The following is a 13,351-nucleotide window of genomic DNA, read 5'->3' as shown; positions in this document are numbered from 1 at the left end:
TCAGACGATCCCACCCTGAGGAATGTTTTTATTGAACAAACTCCTAATTTGTCCCTTTCTTTCTCTCCTAGTTACAGCATGTTTGTTTTCAAGAAGAATTGAAAAGAAAAATGCATCTAGTGGTGCATTATTCCAATGTCTGTTGCCATTTTTCTACTGGAAGTCATAGAAGTAAGGAAGGGGTACGATAAAGAAAGGCATGCTGGCAGAGACCTAACCAGGGTGATTGGAATGGAAGAAACACAAACAATTTGGCTTCCCCAAATGCTGCTCTCTGCAGGAACTTCTCACCATTACAGGAGCAGGTGGCTCTTTCCAATGCTCCCATCACTCTGTAGAATTTGGTTGGGAATCTCATGAGTAGATAACAATCATTTTCAAATGGTAGAAAGCCAGCATACACAGGAGCATGTATAATATTTCAAAGTCATATTTGGTTCTGGCTACTTTCCTTTGGAAGATTGCTTTTTCCCATGTGTATTAGAAAATACTTAAATACAGAGGTTGTTTTTATTTTTTTAAAGATAATATTTAGTTTTAAAAGGTTAATTGATAGCCATTACTGGAACATCGAAGAGTCCTGCTCCATTTTATGCCACCTGTCTCTGCCAAAATGGCAATGGCCTTGGACAATTATGTGAAATCAAAGAGTTTCATTTTGAAATTGAAAAATAATTTATAGATTTAAAAAATATACTTATGGCATTTAGCCCAACTAGGAAACTAAATTTAGAATCAATTGCACAGTGCTTTGAAACAATGCAGGATTATAAAACATAAGCTATTATGATACAAAAAGGCGAATGTTTGTGCAACTCAGCTTTATTGTGTAATTATCTTCTGGTAGCAGACTTCCCAGAAAAGGCTGCATGAGCTGGGCAAGTCACTGGGCCTTGGTTTGCTTATTTTTTTGTTGATAATAATAAAACACTCAACCCACAAAATTATTGTAAAGATAAAAATGAAGTCATGTTTATGAAAGGATTCTGATGTATGTTTAAAGCCCTACAGAAATATTACTTTTACATATACATAAAATGAGAAGATTGAAATTTTTTACATTTAAAAAATAATTTTGAATGCCATAGATCTGTTATAGCTGTATTACAGAAATCATTGAACTTAAAATTAAGAGACTTGCATATTAATAACCAACATACATTTTGCTAACTATGGAACTCTATATAATTAACATCCTTAGAGTTCTCATTTATGAATATTTCCTTCCTAAGTTACAAATATATAACTGGCAGTAAACCTTATTATACATTATTCAAATTTCTTGAAGTTCTCCAATGCTCCTGATTATTTTTGAAATTATTCTTTAAAAAAACATTGGCGAAACTCTCAGGACATTAGCGTGGGTGAAGACTTCTTGAGCAATACCCTACAGGCACAAGCAACCAAAGCAAAAAGGACAAATGGGATGACATCAAGTTAAACGGTTTCTGCACAGCAAGTGAAAAAATCTACAAAGTGAAGAGACAACCCACAGAATAGATGAAAATATGTGCAAGCTATCCATCTGACAAGGGATTAATAACCAGAATATATAAGAAGCTCAAACAGCTCTATGGGAAAAAATTGAATAATATGATTTAAAAATGAGCAAAAATCTGAATAGACACTTCTCAAAAGAAGACATACAAAGGGCCAACAGGTGTAGGAAAAGGTGCTCAATGTCATTGATCATCAGAGAAATATAAATCAAAACTACAATGAGATATCATCTCACCCCAGTTAAAATGGCTTTTATCCAAAAGTCGGGCAATAACAAATGCTGAAGAGGATGTGGAGAAGTGGAGAAAAGGAAACCCTGGTACACTTTTGTTGGGAATGTAAATTATTACAACCACTGTGGAGAACAGTTTGGAGGTTTCTCAAGAGAAACAAAAATAGAGCTAGCATATGATCCAGCGATCCCTCTCCTAGGTATATACTCAAAAGAAACAAAATCAGTATGTTGAAGAGATGTCTACACTCCCACATTTATTGCAGCACTATTCACAATAGCCAAGATTTAGAAGAAACCTAAATGTCCATCAACAGATGAATGGATAAAGAAAATGCAGCACTTATATAAACCATAGATTACTATTCAGCCATAAAAATAAATGAGATCCTATCATTTGCAACAACACAGATGGAACTGGAGGTCATTATGTTAAGTGAAACAAGCCAGGCACAGAGAGACAAACATCGCATGTTCTCACTTATTTATAGGATCTAAAAATCAAAACAATTAAACTCTTGGAGACAGAAAGTAGAGGGATGGTTACCAGAGTCTGGGAAGGGTTGTCAGGAAGGTGGAGGTGGTAGTAATCAGTACCAAAAAAATAGACCAATAAGACCTAATATTTGCTAACACAACAGGTGCTAGTAAAAAATAATTTCATTATTTTTTATATTTCATTAAAATAATTTAATTATTTTAAAATGTATGATGAAATTATTATTTTTATAGTAAAAAATAATCTCATTATACATTTTAAAATAAGACTATAATTGGATTGTTTTTAGCACAAAGGATAAATGCTTGAGGTGATGGATACCCCATTTACCCTGTTGTGACTATTATGCATTGCATGACTGTATCAAAATATCTCATGTACCCAATAAATATATACAGCTTCTATGGACCCAAAATCTTTTTAAAAATAAAACTCATGTAACCCATAAATACGTACACCTACTATGTACCTACAAACATTAGAAATAAGCAAATCAAATTATTTAAATATTACTACATTGCTTCCATAATTGCATTAAGAAGCCTTATCCCAAGAACATGAATAGATTAATGTATAATGAAAACATGTGATCTTTGATCAAGAATAGTATTTTAACGAATGGTGATTATTTGCTCAGAACAAAGGGTTCTTAAATTTCTTCGTGCCCAGTTATGAAGATAAGGCTTTAAAGGACGCTGTGTCATGGCAAAATTTACAACATTTTTTGACTGAACATATTTTGGATCTACCAACATTCTATCATACATTTTATATCTAAGTAACATCTAAACCTAAGTCATCATAATTCCTGTGTGCATTTTTCTGTGCTCACCCATTCTGCATCAGAAATCGCATGCATATTGCTCTCAGTGTTACCCCGAAATATGTTCTATAAAGATCAACACTGACGTTCCACAGTAACAGTGACACACAACATGTGCACAGCACAGACACATGGGGTACAGTAACCGGAATCTTTGTCAACTCCACTGCTGAAGTACTTTTGTCTCTAGTTACTAAAGGAAGAAAGAGAATCATAGACAAGTTTATCGTGAGACTGAAAAGGAAGCCAGTACTAAGAAGTATTAGAATTTAAAATGTGACTCATGCTTTTTACATTGCTTTCTCTTCCACACACACACACACAAGTTATTTTGTAATCAGAATCCACCTTTTGTTTGAATGTGTGCATTCTTAGCCAAGTCCATCTATTTCATATATATATTTAATGCATTCATACCAGAGCTTTGTGTCTTTTTTTGGTAATAGAATTTGTCTAGTAAAATATTTGGCTCTTGTTTAGAATATTTTATTTATAGTAAAGAAAAGCCTTGTGAAGGATTGTAGTACCATGAAATTCAAAAACTGCATTAGCATTAGTTCAAAGAGAGAACTGCTATTTCAGAAGCCAATATTCCATGATGTTAAAATTAGTTTGTAGCATTTGGAGAAGAAACAAACATGTTACAAAACATTCTTGTATCAAAAATAATGCATATTACAGTCAGCTCACTATACACAAGGTGGTGGAGACAGAAGTTAGGATCTTGGCACCAAAAGGAGCCCCGCAGGATTAAAGGGAAAATAAATCTTTAATTAAAATGTCATTAGGGTTAATACTTTCTCTATGTGGACCAATAACTAGAGAATGAAGAAACTCACCAAAAAAAAAAAAAAAAATTAGTTGGACCTAATGGGCCATCCAAGAGGCGGCTGTGGAGCCGCTCTGCACAGATCACATATCCTGTCTCTTACTCTCCAACACCCATCTGCAGCTGGATATAATGGTTCACAGTGTAAGATGAAAGTATATTAGTTGTCTGATGATTTACGATGACTTCCATTAATTAATTTAAAATAAATTGAAAACACCAAACAGGTAAATTGATACACTAAAGTAGATCATTGTTTATGGGTCCGAAAGTTAACATTTCTTTCCCTTCTCCAAATTACTCTGTGTTTATTTTCTCTAAACCCAGAACACCACTGCTCTGAATCTTTATTTTAGTTCTTCTGCCATGGAAACTGAAATATGACGCCCATTGCTTCCTCCTGCTGTTTCCCAATTGCTCTAAGCCAGATGTTGCGACCGGCCTTCAGGAAGCTGGCTTCCTGGTACACTTTTTCCCCATAAATCTGCCCAGATGATGTTCTTTCTCCATGCACCTTTCTGTCCCAACAACCCACACCTCAACACATCAGCTCAAAAACACACCATAAACCACCCCAATGCTTCTCTTGTGTCATATTTGGAGCAGGTGTGTGCCGTTCACCTCTCTCAGCCACTGACATTACAGCCTCCATTTAGTACCATACCCAGACCCCACTCTGACACGCTGTCATTTCACATCTTTTTTCACCCAAAGATCTCCAAACCAGCTGTACTATTTAAATCATAACACACTTTAAAGCTGAACAATATTCACAGTTTTTATCCTGTTTCCTTCATTGTTTCTACTGCACTTTTTCTCCAACAGCCACTTCTTTCTTCCCTATGATCAAATCAGTCAGGCACTTGGATGACATTGCTACAACTTTTATCACCTTTTCCTACCCAGGATGTGAATCACAGCAAAAAGTCCCTGGACATCATCCCAATACTTAAATTACTAATGCCTTCAAAGCTTTGTCTTTTTATCCTTAAGACATTTTCAAAAGCAGACAAAAATCCTCTCTCTTTCTGAATGACTCTACCCACTGAATTGTTTCTGATGATGGTGTTGTTTTACCTTCAGGTGCTTAAATACGTGGGACAAATGATTACAGGTGTTACCATGCTATTATTGTGCCTATTTTATACCAAGTAAGGCATGCATTTACCCAGAGTCCCAGAGGCAACTACAAAGAAATGATAAAAATCCAAGCTCCTTGCCTCCCAGCTCTCTGACAGCCTTGTAGGATGCGCTCTATTTGTTTCCACAAAAGGCACACACCTTATTTCATAAATATAAAAGTCAAAATGTTGGTGCTAGTAGTGGGAGTAGTGGGCAGATATAGGTTTCTATTGTCCTTTTTCTAAAATTACCATATTTGAGGACTTTATTTAAATAATTTCTGGGCCTCAGTATATTTTTCTGCAAGATAAGCAAGTCAGCTCAGATAGTCTCAAGAGACCTTTCTGCAAACAGCCTATCCATATATAGCTGGTTCCTTATATGTGTAGTCAAAATCTCAAGCAAGATCAGGACATTAGCAGCACAGATGGCCAGGGTTAGCCACGTCATGTCTTACCATGAAGCAGAGCGAAATCTTGGTTCATACGGATGCAGATCTCCACTGTGTGGCTGCAGTGTCTTGCTTGACAAATGCAGATGTGGTTCCAAATCACAGGACACATTTCCTGCAGATCACTGGTCTTCAACTCGGACTTCATCTCGGGTCATCGGGGGAGCTTTTACAGAATCCTGATACGTGGAATCTCATCCCAGTTCAATTCAGTAAGAATTTCTTAGGTGTATTTTATAAGGTTCACAGGTAACTTTTGTGGAGCCAGGGTTGGGAACCAGTGTCACATACTTTACATGTGTTCTGGAGGGAGGCTCACCCCCGTCTCCTCTGCTGCTATGGACCAGCTCGAAGTAAAGCAAGTAAGTCTCCATCACCTCCTGCCCATAGGCCAGTCCCTCACTTGGAGCCCACAGTGGACGTCGGCAGTCCTTGCTCTTTCATGTGGAGCTGTGGAAACTAAGATCCTCTTAAATGTCTTCCAAAAGCTCCCGGGCATGTGGAGGGTAATGTCCCATCTTCTTCCCAGGCACAGTGTTCCATGGCTCCTTTTCATCTTCCTCTTTTGGACTATACCAGTATTCCAGCATTCCAGACCTTTTAGAAGTCTCTAACCAGAAGCAGCTGCCAATATATGGAAATACAAATGTCCCCATACTCCAGGAGACACATGCTCTTCTAGACATTTATGCCAAGGCAGACCTGTGAGCTCAGCAGCCTTCTCATAGGGCAAAAAGATGCCAGCCTCCCATTTTGGCAGGTGAACTCATTCTCTGGGGTAATTCTCCTGGTGTGGTTCAAAATATTCTTTCTTCTTCCCCCTAAAGTTAGGAGAGGAAAATGAGTTCCTAAGCAAGCTCCTTTGTATCTATTTATTTTTAATTGACAAATTAGATATATACATATATATGTATTATATATTATCTAATTCTATTAAATATATATTTATTATACAGCATGTTGTTTTGAAACATGTATACACTGTGAAATAGCTAAATTGAGCTAATTAACATATGTGTTACCTCATATGTATCATTTTTGTGGGGAGAAGATGTAAAATCTATTATCTCGGCAATTTTTAAGAATGCAACACATTCTTATTAGCTATAGTCACCATGTCGTGCAAGAGATCTCTTGAACTTAGTCCTCCTAACTGAAATTTTGTACCCTTTGACCAACATCTCCTCACCCCTGGGGTCCCCAGCCCCTGGTAATCTCCTTTCTACTCCCTACTTCAATGAGTTCAGTGTTCAAGGAGTCCTAAGACTCGCCCAGCTCTCTCTCCTTCCCTCAAATTCTCTTCCCATAAGGATGTGTTTGTAGTGCCTGTGGCTGCCTCTGAATGAGCTTTAAGGAGTAGCTGGCCCCACTTTTTTAGCTCTCTTAAGGATATAGGAATACTAAATGCCTTTTATTTCTCCAGTTTTGATTCAGATGCTAATTCTGAGGAAAGAGGAACACCACCCTCAACATCCTGTTAAACATAAAGAGATCTTTTACAAAACTGATGCTTTTCACTATAACATCGGTTTTAATCGAGTTGCTGTAAAATCTTGCCTAAGACCCACCCACCTTTGTGTTATTTTACACTATTGTAATCTAGAAAAGGAAGAGAATTTAGATGATAGTTAATGCCCTTATTTTAGGGGCATAAACTATCATCTACTTCATGATACTTGATGAGATTCAAAATGGAGAAATAATTTGCCAAAATTATATAGTAGCAGAAATGGGAGCAGTACACAAATATGCATCTCCCAACGCAAGGTTCAGCACACTCCCCATAATGCAGAATAAAGTGGTCTTGAGCCCAAACATATCAGGAAAACTTTCTTGTAATCAGAGAAAATAATGTTTTATCAGATTCTAAATAATGTATTAGACTCTGCTGGGTGTGTCTTCAGGTTCTCTTAGGAAATGGTTACTTCTTATTTTGGAAAAAAGTATATGTTAATGTCAAAAACAGACACAAGTAATTGTAACTCATATGGCAGTGTTTACAACATCTGTCTGTTTTGATGTGGAGAAAAGAAGAAACAAAATTTCCTCTCTAATTTTTTTCATATATGTATAGAAGATTTGCCTATTTTCAAATATGTGTTTTGGTATTTTCTTTAGATAAATCCATGAAAAATTCAGTTTAATAACTTATAATCAAGTAACATTAAACTTTTTCTACTTTTTGTCACTTAGTCTTATATAATTTGTACACTTAGAGCTAATCACTATTAAAACTTATTATTTTAAACAAGAAATCTATCATGGTTTTATAAGTCATACATCAACCTGTTTTCACCACAAGTTGTTGCAAAATAATTGACTATGTTAGCAAAAATGTAAATCTGATAATAGCACTTCTTTTCAGGTAGAAATACAGCAACTATATTGATTGCTTGTGTTTACATCACACGATGCTAAATTCAATACTTAGCACTCAAAGCAGGAGCATAAGATGAGAGCAAAGGGGAATATGTGGGCCAAGTTTCTTTCTCTTCCATGAAAGTCTCCCTTTTAAATAATTGACAGGATGTAACCTATGGAACCAGATGGTCTTCCATTTCACAGAATTCTGTTGATCTTCCAAGCATTAGCAAGCAGGTGACAAAGCTGAGTATGATTTAAATCTTCAGATCGAAGATGAAAAGAATGTCATCAGAAATATGGTGTGCAAAACATATGTGACATAAGTTTTAAAAAATAGACACCTGATGAGCACTCATGCACGTAGAATTATGTAAATATAAATATAACTTTAAATATCCTCAGTTTAGTTTAAATAGTCATTGCAACAGTTGTTTTTTAAAATATCCCAATAGATGGGAAATGCAGAACCCCCTCTTCTTGGCAAAAGCTGATTTTGCAACAATTCTTTAAGGATAGAGTCTGGGGTTTTAATTGTCTGTGTATCAGTTGGACATCTATCACTGTGAGGTCAGCAAAGGGCTTCTGGTTCTTTTAACACATTGGCTTAATTTGGAAGGCAGTTCACATACGTTTTCTCTAAGGGGTACTACGGGTTTAGCCTAGAGAGCCTACGTCTACTCACATTTACCAATGGAATTATGTTACAGTGGGGAAGTATGATATTTAGTACTTTATTACAGTTAATATGTTATATTAAGAATATTTTTAATCATGAAAGTATTCTAAAGCATATTCATTCATCAAATCATGATTGAGCAACTTCCATGTCGGGCACTGTTTGATGATGATGGCATGTGAACATGAATAAAATGTGGCCAACTGCCCTCAAGAAGCTTAGAATTTAGTGGTAAAAACAAACAGAGCGAGTGGTATCACTGCCATGGTGGAGTCCAAGGATCATAGAGCTCAGAAATGAGAACTGTTCATATGAATTAGGGAGCATGTGTCTGCACATACAGAAGTTCCTCTTTGTCTGTAGGGGGATACGTTCCAAGACCCCCCAGGGGATGCCTGAAACCACAGATAATATATCCTATATATACTATGTTTTTCCTGTACCTACGGTCAAGTTTAATTTATTAAAGTAGACAAAGTAAGAGATTAACAATAACAATAAAATAGAACAATTATAGCAAGATGTTGTAAAAAGAAAAATGTTATATGAATGTGGTCTTCTCTCTCTCTCAATTTCTTGTTGCACTGTACTCACTTATTTTTGGACCACGATTGACTGTAACTGAAACCACGGAAAGCTAAACGGCAGAAAAGGGGAGACTATCCCCAATAATTTCATCAGTTAAAGGACGGAAGTATGGGTTGGCACCCCAAGAAAAGGAGATAGATTCAAGTGAAGGTATTTGGGGTTTGAGTAGCTTTGGCATTGTTCTAACAGAAAGTAAATTAAAAGAGAGAAACTGTAGCAGAAGAGGAAGGGCAGTGAGTAGTGAATTAATTTCCCAGAAGAGAAAGGGGGGGTGCAGGTCAAGGGGAACGCCTGAGGATACAAAGACTCACGCAGCCACAGGTAGGTGTGGGGATGGAGAGCAGGGCAGCTGCCCGAGTTTACGCCACGGGCAAAGGAGGAAAGCAGAGGTGGGAACACTGTCCTAGGAAGGGAAACAGATCCGGAGTGGGAGACAAGCAGAAAAGGTGAAGGTGCAAAACAGTGACTTTCAGGAGCGGGTGAGAAAGGTCCCTGTGATGTAATGTAGCTGAGCAGCCCTGAGAGCTGACCTCAACTTGGAGAGTGAAGGAGAGAAAGTGACTGCCCATGTAAAAGCCTCAGTGACGTCCCTTACAGCCTATCCAATGGACTTGTTCATTCCTTTCTTACTTGTCAGTAGCACTCAGCATTTTCGACTACTCCTGCTCTCTTGAAACACTTCTTTCTTCCATGAAACCACACTCTCTTACCTGATTGCTCACTACTCAGTCTGTCACTCCGCTGTCCAATCTCTGAAATGTTAATGTTCCTTAAAGCTCACCACTGAATGCTTTCCAAATCCACTCTTGTCCTGTGAGCTTTCATCCACTCCGGTAGCTTCCCGTCCGACCCAAACACAGGTGATGCCCACGTAGGCAGCTCCTTGTGAACTCGGGCCCCAGTTATCCAACCAGCTGCTTGATATCTCCCTTCGTGAATGTCTCACAGGAGTCTCAGATAAAGCACGTGCCCTTTCAGGTGTTTTTCTTAGTATCTGATTCTCCATCAATCTTCTGTATCTCGTTAAATTTTAATTCCATCAAACCTGTTGCTCCTGGTGAAAACCTTGTAATTACCATTGGTTTGTTTTAATCCTTTTCTTCCTATATACAAAGTAGGTGATTATCAACTAAAATTCCAAAATGTATTATTACCCCTCTTTTTTTTTCTATTTCTACAGTTGTCACCCTATTCCACTTGGAATTCTATGGAAGCTGTAATTTCCCGCAAGAGCTTTCTGAATTTCCCTCCTGACTTTCCTCATTTTAATTGAATTATACTTCTCCTCCGCTGGGGAAAACAGCCTTAACGTATAAGACCCCAAATCCTTAACTTGCCCTGCAACATCCTGCGAGACCCCAGCACCACTGTCTCAGGATCTTCTCACAAAAACAGCCATGTCGTTCCCTTTTCTTTGGCCACGTCGGTCTTTTAAGTTCTTCAAAGGTGCCATATCATTTGTCTCTTCAGAGCCTTGCACTTTTGATCCTTCTGTTGGGGACGCTTTTCCCTCCACCTCCCTGGCTCCCTCCTATGTATACTGCAGTTCCCAGCTCACCTTCTCTTCCTAATGTGTATCTTTCATAATATAAATTACATAAATGAAATATTTCCTCTATGTTTGCTCTTACTGTCTCTCATTTGCGTTATTTTATGTTTCTTTCCCCAACTAGATTGTCAGGAATGCATCTGTTCTGCCCACCATGGAAGCTCCAGTCCTGACACACAATTCCTGGCATGTGGTGGGTGCCGAGGAATATTTTAAAGAGGAAGAAAAGAAGGTAGAGAGAGAAGAGGAGGGAAAAGCAGAGATGGGAAGAAAAATATCAGTAAATATTTTAGGGAAGATACTAAGCTTGGCTTCAATCAACTATGCAAAGCAAAACAAAACAAACAACAACAACAAACAAAACCAGAGCCTATTCCAAGGTGAGGGTCTAGGAAACCCTATATGAATCAAAGCTACAGAGAGGTTAACATAAGCAAAAGGAAAAATAAAAAATAAGGGGCTGCACAAAGACAAGAAGTAATTTCCCACATAAATTAGAGGTCTTTCATTACTCATTAGACCTGATTATTTCATGGTCTTTCAGAATACCAGGGGAACATAGTGACACAGCAACCACAAATGAGAGTGTCAGGCTAATAGTAACATGCATTATTGTATTTCCTCTGGTTTATAGGAAGCTAGAAAATATGATTTTGTTATGGTTCACTGGGGAGATATTACTAAGTCATCACCAGTTGGCATGGTGTGATTATAGAGACAGAACATGTCTGTTCATGACAAGTGAAGTGTGTGGCCCAGGAAAACATTAGAATTTATTGGATTAGGACATTTCAGATGCTTTGAGTCGTATGAACCAGGGCTTAACCCACCTCCAGATTGATAGTTACATCCAACAATCCATAATAAACCCAGATACCATCACCTCTTGGGATGAGGCTCCAGGTTTACCAGTCTTCTGATCTGACAGGTCGTTAGAGATGGAATTCGAAAAACTTCTGGTCTAAAGACAGAAGGAAGGAAGAAAAACCAAGTGCATGTGAGTAAGGCTAATTAAAAGATTTAAACATGTTGAATTTTTCTTTCACCATGAAAACAATTAAACAGCAAAATTGGACACAGTGCAGATAAAAAGATTTAACTGTACTTAGCTTAACATCTAAATTTCTCAAAAGATAAAATGTGAGATTCCTCACTTGATCCTTCTGTTTTTTCCATCACGTGGACTGTGTCCTCTGACGTGATTTCATTCCTTATTGACTCGCCCAGGGGAGCACTTCCACCCAGACTAACAGCTGTGGAGAAGGGGCTGTCACTCTCCACCTCTAACACCATCACAGCATTTAGCTATCAGTACAGACACATCTACATTTTCTCCCATTTAAAGAGAATCTGAAAATCAGGTAACGGCTGACATTTCAGGAAGATGTGCTCTCCAAAATAAAAATCTGATTCTCTCAGACTCACATTATTAGATCAGATTGGTGAGGGCCATTTCTGTTATCATGACTGAGGGAAATACTGAGGTGGAATTTGGCAATATTTCATGAAATTTCTTCCCAGATCAGGAATTTTTGGAAATGGAGGCTCCGGTTATTTTAAATAAGAAATATCTTCCCGTCCAAAAAATAAAACAGAAAAATTGAGATTTTGACTTTTGACATTTGGAATCAAGCTTATCTCCACATTTATAGTTCTTACCACACCACAGTTTGTACCCACTGGCATGTCACTGCCCACAGTTCTATGCGTTTTTACCTTTAGAAAACATTTTAAAATCCCAATCTTGCAATCTTGGACTGCACGACACGGGACTTCTTAGGTCAGATGATGTATTAGGCTGTTCTCAAGCTGCTAATAAAGACCTACCAAGACTGGGTAATTCATAAAGGAAAGAGGTTTCATTGACTCACAGTTCAGCATGGCTGGGGAGGCCTTAGGAAACTTACAATCCTTATGGAAGGGAAAACAAACACATCCCTCTTCACATGGTGTCAGCAAGGAGAAGTGCAGAACAAAAGCAGGAAAAGCCTCTTATAAAACCATCAGATCTCATGAGAACTCACTATCATGAGAACCGGATGGGGGAACCTCACCCATGATTCAATTATCTCCACCTGATCCCTCCCAGGGCATGTGGGGATTATGGGAACTACAATTGAAGATGAGATTTGGGTGGGGACACAGCCAAACCATACCAGATGATGCACAAACCTTTATTTGATTAAGGGGCTTGTATTAGTCAGGGTCTAATCAGGAAAATGCAATTCATTCTTCCTATTTCAACGAAGACAACATAACATAGAAAAGGGAATCGGATGCATAAAGATGATACAGTGCACAGACGAACAACACGAGATTGCTCCCTCTCTGAAGGCCACAGAGAGAAGGGAAGAGTCAGGCAGTGCTGCTGGACCCCCAGACAGAAGGGAGAACCAGGACAGGTCTCTCCAGGCGGGAGGTGGTGCTACAGAGGACATTCGGACCAGGGTCGAATTGCCACCAGACACAGAGGGACAGGGAAAATCATCCTCTCACCCTCCAATGCTCTCACTGGAAGAAATCAGCCAGAACCAGCCCAGAAAGAGCAGGAAGGAGTCAGTTCCTGATCTGCACAATACAGAGTGGGCATATTTCATTGACAAAAGGCACATTGACCAAATATGTACAGCACCTCCATACTGGTCACAATGTGGTTTTGAAATACATATACACAAAATGTTAGAAATCATCATATTTGTAGCTACAATGCAAAATTTT

This window comes from Papio anubis, chromosome 19, assembly GCF_008728515.1.
Source record: "Papio anubis isolate 15944 chromosome 19, Panubis1.0, whole genome shotgun sequence".
Lineage (NCBI taxonomy): Eukaryota > Metazoa > Chordata > Mammalia > Primates > Cercopithecidae > Papio > Papio anubis.
This window is presented reverse-complemented; position numbering follows the sequence as displayed.